A 12,181-nucleotide genomic window follows, 5' to 3' on the forward strand; every position below is an offset into this window, starting at 1 on the left:
ACACTCCATTTTTTATTCAAATTTGGACCACTCTATCTTACTTTTAATAATCCATTTGATATCCATTAGATGGATTCTAGAAGTGCTTTGTTAGTATGATTTTAGAGATTTCTCCATCCCCAGTGGGACATAATTTGGATGGTTTGAATAACATCCATGCACACGTGGGGAAATCCAGTAACTCTACTGAGAAAAACTTTGCTACTCTAGCATAGGGTAATGCTTCACACACATGCACTCAAAATTTCTGCACATGGCACACATGTAATTAAGATTAAACCATCTTAAGCTACTTAGCCTTAAGTAGTTTATCTTGATTTTTATTTACTAAGGTTAAGTCATTAAGTAACTTTAAGTAAAAAAAGTTACTTATAAATGATCTTAAACCAAATTGACTTATTTCAAATAAGTTAATTATCTACTGATGTAAATAGAAAAAGTAACTTATCTATGAGTATCTAAATGGGCCTTAAATACGTGAAATGGCTAAGATGAAAAGTAGCTACGGTCCGAATTGGACAAACAAATGTCCATCAAATAGATGAAAGCCAAATGCCCATTGAGTAAACTCTTTGAGCCCAACATGATTTATGTATTTTATCCACTCTGTCCATCCATTTTATTAGATAATTTTAGTACTTGATCCCAAAAATGAAGCATATCCAAAGCTCAAATAGACTACACCATAGGAAACAATGTGAATTGAATGTCTACCATTGAAAATTTCTTGGGGGCCACTGAAGTTTTGGATCATGCAGATATTTGTGTTTCCCTTCATCCATGTTCGTGTGATATTATGAATAGGTTGGATAACAAATAAACATCTAGCTGGGTCCTAAGGAAGGTTTCAATGGTGGAAATCATTATTCCCAAGGTTTCCCGTGGTATGGTCCACTTGAGCTTTTGATATGCTTCAATTTTCAGCTCAACCTTAAAATGAGCTGGAAAAATGGATAGATGGTGTGGATAAACCACTTACATTCACGGTGGGAGTAACATAGTTTACTCATTATGATAAAAGCGTACTAACTCAGTATACTTCCAAATAGATCTAGCTCAGTAGTTTTGAAGTATCTACGGTGGATCCAAGTATTTGGACGGTCTTGATTTGAGGCAGATGCATGCCAAGTGTATAATTTTGAATACCCGTTAGGTGAAACATTGATTTTGGCGAGTACGGCTGTCAGTTGGCCGGGCCGGGCCGGGCCGGGGGTAGGTCTCAGCCCGGATTTAGAACCGTATCAAGCTGGGTTACTTAAAATTGTGATTTTTCAGGCCCGAGCCCGGCCCATTGACACCTCCATTGGTGAGGCTGTGACCGTGGGCCCACGTTATTTGTTTTATTGGACGAACAAAAAAGACATGATTCAAAAAATCAAACGAAATGTTTGAATTTTTTATCCAATGTAATCGTATAATCATAGCTGATTCAATAGAATTTAAAATAAATTTGTTGGAATAGAAGAAATCCATAAAAATATTCCTTGATGGTCATACAAATTGACCCGCCATTTTAAAAAACAGGAGGAAGAAAATGAGAAAGAAACGACAGAAAATCATGACATTTAAAAATCGCCGAATTGTATATTTATGTTGTCTGTCCGTTTTGCCAGCTAATTTTAAGGTATGAGCCTAAAAATAAAGCCAGTCCAAACTTAAGTGGACCACACCATAGGAAACAATAGTGATTGAATGCCTAAAGTTTTGGATGGAGCTGATATTTGTGTTTTTCCTTCATTTAGGTCTAATGACTTTATTACCAATTTGGATGGCAAATAAATATTAAGGTGGGCCCTAGGAAGATATTAATGGTGGGCGGTCAATCACCATTATTTCATGTGTCAATTACCATTATTTCCTATGGTGGGGTTGAATTTTGGATGATCCTGTAACACATACATCATAGTTGCCCCAATGGTTATAGGCCCCTCTGAATCTGCCTTCCATCACAATGACTCTCTAACTATGCCCTGTGAATCAATGACCGATGACAGCGGTCAGTCATGACAGTGTTAGGAAATATGAAACTTGCCCGCATGACTTGTGGCTCACCTAACCCCTAGTGGATGGAATTTTCATGAGTTCTAGACCGTTCGCCAGTTACCTTTCATGTGGTTCACTCTGAAATTCAAAAACCATGGTCCAAAACTCACCTAAGTCATACCACAGCCCCTAGCCCAGCTTGTAGTAAGCCAAAAGTGCCGACTTGAACCTACTTTGCTAAGAGAAGAGAGAGAAGGGAAAGACGGATGACAGAAAGCAAACCTTCCAAGCCGCCAACTTACGGAGTTGAACACAACCACAACAAACACTTCGACAAATTCACATGGTGTCTAGACAGCAGCATTCACAAAAATCACATTATTCAAAAATATTAGATGCGCCACGGCATGTGAATTTAAAGGTTTCGTATATGATTTCCAATGGGTTGGCCCACCTAAGCATAGAATGGATTAAGGCCACACAAGGGGTTTTGTACTTAAGTCATGCAGCAACAAGAAATATGCAGTGATCTAATTGTATGTCGTGCAATGTATGGTCGGAAATTCATGGAACTGATGGTAAAGATTCTTCTATACTAAATGATGATTTTATTATTTTTATTTTCTACCCATATCTGACATATCCACATGTGATTGTAATTATACCATATGTCTTACATTAGATATCTTAGAGTAATTTACTTGCTTTTACATAAAGAAAATTCATACAATTTGTTATGATTCATTATTATTTATTTAATAGTATTTTTTTTTTTAAAAAAAAAAAAAATTGTGACTAAGTCACATTGATTAGATGACATATAAATACTATAGTTGGGACCACACAAAATTAATGGGGGGAGTTCCATTCCAAATTCCTTTGGTGTGACTTGTTAGTTCAACTGGTGACTTGAGGCAGCCTACCTTGTGTTTCATGTGTATCTCATGAAAGTTTCACCAACGTGGTTTTTTATTTGCGCAGCCAACCTTCCTAGGCTCGTGATCCCTAGCACTGTTTGCGAAGGAAGAGTTTGGATTAATTGATACGGTGTGGGCCCACACCATTTGGTAATGGAAACTTTTCCAAAACAGCCGCCTATCAGATGATCCTAACCATCTGATTGGGGGTCCATCAAAGTAAGAGGAAAACACAAAACTGGTTCAACGACAAGGGGAGTATAGTGGGTGTGGCACGGTCTCACCTAGGACAGTGCGGCCCTTACCGTGGAACCCACCTAGATGTATGGATCATTTTAGGGCATGAGCTTAAAAATGAAACGGATCCAAATATCAGTTGAAGTATATTATAAAACAATGGTGATTGAACATTAAAAACTTCTTGCGAATGAGGTTTTGGTTAAGCTGATATTTGTTTTTCTCCTTCACCCAGGTTTGTGTGATCTTATCAAAAGGTTGGATGAAAAATATACTTCATAGAAGGAGAGCCTTAGGAAGTTTTCAATGGCGAGGATTGGAGCTGTTGATGCAGAAACCTGGTTAGCCCTCTTTAGACTCACGTATTTTTTTTTGCCTTTTTCTTTTCTTCTTCAGTTAGCTTGTTAGTACACATCCATTGTCAGAACACGCTCCACTGTTAACGACCCCACTAGGGAATAATACCAAGACCTCAGTGTTGAAATGATGTATACAAGGAATGGACAAGAAAGACCCTGGCTAGAGTAGAGAACCCCAATGCCTAAGTCAAGAAAGAAATCTAGGTCTAGTTGAATATTGAGGGTCTATAGCTAAAGATTGTGTGTACCTTTTACCAATAGGGTTGCTCCTATTTATGAATGAGGAGGGGCGGTTACGTGAAAGGGATCTCCCTATTTAGTGGGGATGGATTGTAATAGGATTCGGATTCCATATATATCTGTAACCCGGTTGAATTTCTATATATCTTCGGCTAAGGTCTTAGATAGAGACAGTCGGGATTAGGTCGGAATTGATTGAAGGTGGATTGTGCCGACTTGAAAATATACCGACTTGACTCTTTGGACGAATAATAGAGCTGGCTTAGATGTTGGGCAGGTTGGTAGGCATTTCGACATGGTGACGAGATGCCGAGCTCGACCTTACTTTTTGATCGGATTTAGATTAGGAGGTTGAACTGTTGTTGTGTCCGACTCGGCAAAGTGTGCAAGGTCCCTACATGACCTTTCATTATTTGTCAGCCTATGTTCCCTACAACCGGAGCCAACCAGAATCTTTATAATTCATCTAACCGGTTCGTAAGGTGATTCTCACATGGATGAATGGAAACATCAAATTTCAGTCTGACCCAAAACTTAGGTGGGCCCAAAGAACGTTTCAAAGGTAGATGTCCACATCACCAATTTTCACTGTGGTGTGGCCCACTAATTTTAGATATGCTTTATTTTTTGGATCATGACCTAAAACGAGCTAGGGAAACTGATCAACCGTCCACACCACGGTGAGCCCTACAAAATTTCCATGTTCCACGGGATCCCTACGACATCTGTCCTAGGAAATTTGCATCCCTCATTTATGAGGGGTGTACAATTCTTAGAATGGGACCATGATTTGGACGGTCTGAATTGACATACATGAATGCCACGTGTTCATTGGATGAGGTCCTAATTTTATAGACTGGTATAAGCACCTCATTGTGTAGAAATATTCTGACGAAGATTAAGGACCGTTCACAGGCTAACATGGGAAGAAAGTTCCTTGTAACCGAAATCCACCCCTTCAAACGGCTATTTCTGTGACTTATCCACCAGATAATAGGGCCATCTCTCCTCGGGACACGTGGTTAGACTAGGATTGCATACTGTAACACACAACACCTACATCAATAAACTAATGTAAAAGCTCTGTGAGCTCCACTATGATGTCGGTATGCAGCCCTTCAAACGGCTATTCTTGTGACTTATCCATCAGATGATAGGGCCATCTCTCCTTGGGACACGTGGTTGGACTAGGATTGCATACCGTAGCACACAACACCTACATCAGAACTGTAAACTAATGTAAAAGCTCTGTGAGCCCCACTATGATGTCACTTCAAGAAAAGGGGGCTTTAGCCTTAGTTTAAAACCAGCCCTTCAAACGGCTATTCTTGTGACTTATCCATCAGATGATAGGGCCATCTCTCCTTGGGACACATGGTTGGACTAGGATTGCATACTGTAGCACACAACACCTACATCAGTACTGTAAACTAATGTAAAAGATCTGTGAGCCCCACTATGATGTCACTACAAGAAAAGGGGGCTTTAGCCTCGGTTTAAAACCAGCCCTTCAAACGGCTATTCTTGTGATTTATCCATCAGATGATAGGGCCATCTCTCCTTGGGACACTGGTTGGACTAGGATTGCATACTGTAGCACACAACACCTACATCAATACTGTAAACTAATGTAAAAGCTCTGTAAGCCCCACTATGATCTATGTGCTTTATCCATGCCGTCCATCTATTTTTCCAACTCATTTTAGAGCTTGAGCTAAAAAATGAGGTAGATCCAAATCTCAGCTGGACCACATTCTAAGAAATAGTAGTGATTACACACCCACCTTTAATAACTTTTTGGAGACTACAATATTTTTGGATCAAGCTGATTCAAAATAGTGTGGACTCTACTGGGCTCCATCGCATCGGATTGTATGAGGTCCGGCCCTTGCTATGAGGTTCACCTTGATCTAAGTATGTTATGTCCATGTTGCCCATTCTTTATATATATATATATATATATATATATATATATATATATATATATATATGGGAAAAGGTACTATGCGCTCGACCTCACGATAAGATCCCGCGAGGTCGAGCTGTGTGGGCCCCACCGTGATGCGTGTCGACCATCAACACCATGCATTTGATGGGTCCCCTTTAAATTATGGGATATCCCAAAAATCAGCCGTATACGGAACTCAGGTGGGCCATACCATCTAAAATCATATGAAGACACCGTTAAAACATATAAAAGCACTTGGTGGGGCCCACCTGAAATTCGAATGCATCTGAAACTTGGTCTGAACCCTCATCCAAGTGGGACACACATAATGGATGGGCTAGATTTGCAAACCACATCTCGGTGGGCCCAAAAAATGATTATGAATGTTTTAATGGTGCACGACACCTCTCCACTTCTGTATGTGGTGTGGCCCACACAAGTCACGGATTGACTTGATTTTTGAGACCTAGGCCCACGATGGAATGGTGCATCTGACTGATGGGGTAGATGTTCGAAACGGATCACAGTGGGGCCCACACAGCTCGACCTTATGGGACAGACTCGTGAGGTCGAGCTGTGTGGGCCCCACCGTGATGTGTGTCGACCATCAACACCGTGCATTTGATGGTTCCCCTCTAAATTATGGGATATCCCAAAAATCAGACGTATACGGAACTCAGGTGGGCTATACCATCTAAAATCACGTGAAGACACCGTTAAAACATATAAAAGCACTTGGTGGGGCCCACCTGAGTTTTTAATGTTGCTAAAACTTGGTCTGAACCCTCATCCAAGTGGGACACACATAATGGATGGGCTGGATTTGCAAACCACATCTCGGTGGGCCCAAAAAACTGATTATGAATGTTTTAATGGTGCTCGGCCCCTCCCTACTTCTGTATGTGGTGTGGCCCACACAGGTCACGGATTGACTTGATTTTTGAGATCTAGGCCCACGATGGAATGGGGCATCTGACTGATGGGGTAGATGTTCGAAACGCATCACGATGGGGCCCACACAACTCGACCTCATGAGACGGACTCGTGAGGTTGAGCGCATAGTACCTTTTCCCATATATATCTTTTCTTTTTTTTTTACACACGCACACACGTTATAGTAGGATTTCACCACTTATGGATACTCGAACCCTTGACCGGGTGTTGAAACTCCTAAGAGTCTACAACCAAAGCAAGAGTAAGGATCCATTTAGATTCTAAACTCAAGTGGACCATGCCATAGCAAACAATGGTGATTGACCAACCATTAAAAATCTTTTGCTATTGTAGGAAATCCTCTCCCATGGATCCACAGGCCTAGCCACCGCCACATTTCGCTACCGAAATTCCTCTGGCTACGACCTAGGGTAAGAAATATTGATCCCTATAGTGATGTAGGCCCCCGAATGGTTTTTCTCCAACATGACTAACCCGTGTACTCGTTTAGGCGACCGGCGTTCCTTTCTTAGAAATATAATACTAGGACCGAGTCCAAGTCGGGCGTGCTACCGAAAGGTGCGGACTATAAATGCTTAGGTTGCAATTTATCAATGCCTTCATTATAGTTAATGATTTATGTTTGCGATGATTGCTACTGTAGGATCTATTGTTGTCTTAAACATGCCTATTTCTCTATGTAATAAATCTATGAACTGTAATAGTAGTTAACGTAGTCTATGTGTTTGATGAAATGTCTAAATGAAAAAGTAGCTAATGATTTTTGTTTCTTATGATTGTTCACGTAGGATTCCTTGTTATCATATGCATATGTATTTCTCTACGTAATAAGTTGATAAGATACACGTTGTAGTTAATGTAATCTATGTATTTGATGAAATGTCTGAATGAGAAATTATCAGGATTGCTTATTAAATGTTGGCTTATATATTATGCGTGTGTGTCAGCATGATCTAGATAGGATCAGGGCTACACTCGTAGTCCAGGCAATTGGTAAACACTCATGTTTGGGTGACCGGATTGGGTTGGCCACCTTGGGTAAAACTTGAAAGATACGATTCGTATGTCGACTGTTGACAGTGGCTAGGCCAAGAGGGGCTCTTATGCGCTCCACGTCAATCATGTCAGCATGCGCTTGAATCAAATCGAGCTTGCCTAACGAACCGGTTGACCTATTGAATGTTTACCATATATGAACGCGACTATTTGAATCTAAGGTAGCCCTCACAATTGTAAAGATCCACCTTTAACCATGGTACCATGATTCTCAAGACTCGTGAGCCGGGCATGGTGGTATGGGACACCGTGTCCGTGCTGTCGTCCTATGCTGGGGTGACGAGCCTCCCCATAGTGACTGTGAGCACCACTTCTTATAAGTTTTCTATTGTAAGTTTTTATCTAGGAGTGACAAACCTAGACAGATCAAGAACACAGAAGTAAGATTGTTGTAGTCGTCCAATGCCTAGTGATTCGATTATGATCGATGTTTAAAAGAGAGGTATCCTAGCTTTCCCAAATTACTGGATGAATAGGCATAATTAATTACTCAGCTAACATAATCATGCACTGCATTACATTAGTTAGAATGTGGCGAAACAGGCGTTGGAGTCATATATTTGAGGAAGTGTTGTCATATGCGAAACAGGTGGTCGGAATCGCGTGTTGAGGAAGTGTTGATGGGTGAGGGCATGCATCATTACATAAACTTCATTCTTGCATTAAAAAGAGTAGTTAGGATGTGATTGCTTATTATTGCCTTATCATTACTGCATTGATTGACTAGATAACATGATAACATGTGTAACTTTTTCTTTATAGAACCACTGAGTTGATCACTTACTCTCACTCTGGGACGGTATTTTAAAACACCAATCAGACGCTAGTGTAGATGCAGGTACGGTTGACATCGATGCATTGAAGAAGGACTTCTTGGACGAGGATGAGGAATTCTCCTACTTCCAACTTTCGAGTGGGCCAATGTAGGCCACGTGTCGATGGACAGGGGGGCATTGGGCATCTGGGCTCAATTAGATGTTACATCTACAGGTTTTGTTTACTTTCGGAATTTCACACACACACACACACACACACACATATTAAACCCAGCTGCAGACCCATACTCTGGAAAGAAACTTCATGAAATATGTGTGTGTGTGTGTGTGTGTATATATATATATATGTTTTGGATTTACGCATATGCTTAATTACACTAAATCTGGAGTATGATATGCTATTTAGTATAATTCCATGTATGTTTAATTAGTCGACGTGAAAGAAATCAGAATATTATCTTCCATAAGACATAAGTGATGTTCAAAATCTCGAGATTTGAGCTTTGCTCAACCCTCGAAATTCAGGGCGTTACACATGGATAAAGGAAAAGCACAAATATCATATTGATCTAAAACTTTTGTGGCTCCCGATAACATTTCAATGGTAGATGTTCAATTCACACTGTTTCTTGTGGTGTGTTGGGCTTGAGCTTTGGATATCCTTCATTTTTGGACTATAAGTATCTAGTAAAATGGATGGATGGAGCGAATAAATTACATGAATGATGGTAGGCCCCACCTTGTATGCTAAGCTTACTGAGTTACTATGTTTGCAATCGGCTGCTTCCCAAAGTAGAATATATCTACCATGTGTACAATTTTTATTGCAAGTGTATGAGTGTTATATTGTTGCCTAGTATCAAATGAGGTTATTCTAACCTTCACTTAGGAGTATTTGAGAAAAACTTTATACTTTGTTTGAGTGCAATTGATGATATACAGTCAAATTTAACCTTCCAAATTATGGTTCTAAGTTTAGGGGTCATTTGGCACCATAAATTTAAGGAGTTCGAGGAGATTTCAAATCTCCAAGTATGTGTGGCATGATAAAGTAAGTGGTGGACTTTCAAATCCCCTCAAAGAGAGGGTTTGAAATCCAAGTAAAAGGTTGTATTACATTTAAAATCCTTTCAAGAGTTGCATGTATAACATGTGTGTTATTAGGTTATTAATCTACTGGGGCATATGGCCCACCAATGATATCCCAAAACAATTAGATTATCAATTGCATCACTATAATTGCTTTTATATGATGATCCATGCCGTTCAAACATAATCCATGTAAACCAATGGTTAAAAATCATTGGTTAGTCACTCTAGATGTGATCTTGTGCTTGGCCCATCTAAGACTTAAAATGTCATAATTTTTAGGCAAAATATATATTTCAATGTGGGCTTGTTACAATCATTGTGTCAAACATTACATACATACACTAATTAGATAAATTAAAGTTGATTTAGTAATTAAATTCAAACCCCTATAAATATTACATGCATAGCTACTTTTGAATTAAAGGGGATTTGAAATTCCGATTGCCAAACATAATGAGAGTTTTCCAAATCCAGGAGGTTTCAAATCTACGGGTTCCGAATCTAAAGGGTTCCAAATCAACACTGTAGCCCATAAATATATAGTAAACTAAAAAGTTTTTTTTTTTTTTTAAATGTGTATTTACACTTAACTGATTACTAACAAGTTCAAACGATATTCAGAAAATACAACGTGGTAGCGATACCACACATGATATAGATAAACTTCGAGGAAAGAATTAGAGATATGCATATAAGATAGCATTAAATGATAGAGTTCTATAGAAAAATAATCACTTACAAAGTAAATTCTATTGAAGTAAATCTTCAACAAGCATTAAATTTTTTATTGCTTTGTTGAGAAACATGATTCAAGCCATCATTGCCAAAGAAAAAAAAAAAAGTTAGTCTTCAAGGTAAAAAGTTCTCATTCAAAAAGACGAACTATCTACAACCGTTTGATTGCAATAACAATAGTATGTTGAACTGTCAAATCAATCTTCACATGTCTGGTCTTAATTTGACTAATTTAAAACCTAAGTTCATAACTGTTCAATTAAATTCAAGTTGAACATGACTCTAATATATCTGATACGCGATCTAATTGTATACATTTTATCAAAATTGGACCATTCGTTACATGTGTGGCCACATGTTCGGATTGAACAACAATTTGAATGTTTTATTTTTAGATTGGTGGACATTTATCAAATGGTTAAAAATAAAAATTTTACAAAGGTATAATAGGAACACATGTCATATATCCAGTTCAGTTATGAAATAAGACATACTAATTCAATTTTATTTACAAAATATTAGTAAATGATATTAATCACTTCAACCACACATGTAAGTTAAATGTGAATTGTTAGAATGAATTTCTAACCACACAAATTTTTTATAGAAGAATATCTTACTATTAAGTATGGAAAATTAATTTTTATATATTTCACCGGTTTATATATTTATAAGGGAACATAGTACCTGTTTAACAGACCAGATTTATTACATATATGATAGATTGCCCTAATAAATCATATGTGTATAACTTATCTAAATATTCCATTTTCTTTTAATAGAAGCTTCTTCCTCTTCCACCTCCTCTCCCTTCATGTAATACCTCTCTTCCTTGTTAATGCTCTCTTAGTTCTGGGAAACGGAAGCCCACTGTATCCGACTGCTACGGAAGCTAGGTGGGTCCACCCTGATGTTTGTGATAAATCTATGCTGCTCATCAGTTTTTTTAGATCATGTTAATACATGAACCCAACATTTATATAGATCCAAAACTCGAGTGGGCCACACGACAAGAAAAGGTGAGGATTGAATTTCCATCGTTGAAACATTCATGCGGCCACAAAAGTTTTGGTTCAAGTTAAATTCTTTTTTTAATTATTATTATATAATTTCGGTCCATCCTAGTAGGAATAACCTCACTAATGATATGGATGACAATTATACATTACGGTGGACTCATTGAGGTTTCAACGGTAGGAATTCCCGTACCTACTTTTTCCGGCCGTTTAGTCCACATGTGTTTTGTATCTGACACATTTTTAGGCCCATGTTCTAAGATGATCTGGAAAAACAGATGAATAGGGTAGATTTATCAGGATCATAACGGTATACCCCACCTAGCTTCCCATCTAAGTTTCCGGTGATGTACTAATCCCGCCCATCCCGGGCTAGGAACAGGCATGGCTCTGAGGGGCCACCGTGATTTATGAGTTTCATCCACACCGTCCATCTATTTTTTACATTATTTTAGGAAGAATTTCCTCAAAAAAACAAGCAAACGTAAGGCTCAAGCGGATCACACTAGTGGAAGCAGCAGTGATAATGACATACCAATTGAAAAAGTTGGGAGAGATATCCAATCCTGATTTCTACAAAGCCTACTCTGATGAGTGTAAAATCTACTCTAACCATTAGCTGCCCCATGAAATGCAAGGCCTTGTACCCATATGTAATTCAAGTGGGCCACACCAAGAGAAAGAGCTTAGAGGGTAAGCTTTTTATCCATACTTTTTTCAATTGTGTGGTTCACGTGAACAAGGGATGGGGCTGGTCTTTTTTGCATTGGGTCTAACATGCAGTGACTTACCTAATAATTAGGTGGATTTCACATTAATGCTACGATGGAGCCCACCCATACAAATTACTTCTTTTCATCCTTTATAT

This window comes from Magnolia sinica, chromosome 17 (assembly GCF_029962835.1).
Source record: "Magnolia sinica isolate HGM2019 chromosome 17, MsV1, whole genome shotgun sequence".
Classification (NCBI taxonomy): Eukaryota; Viridiplantae; Streptophyta; class Magnoliopsida; order Magnoliales; family Magnoliaceae; genus Magnolia; species Magnolia sinica.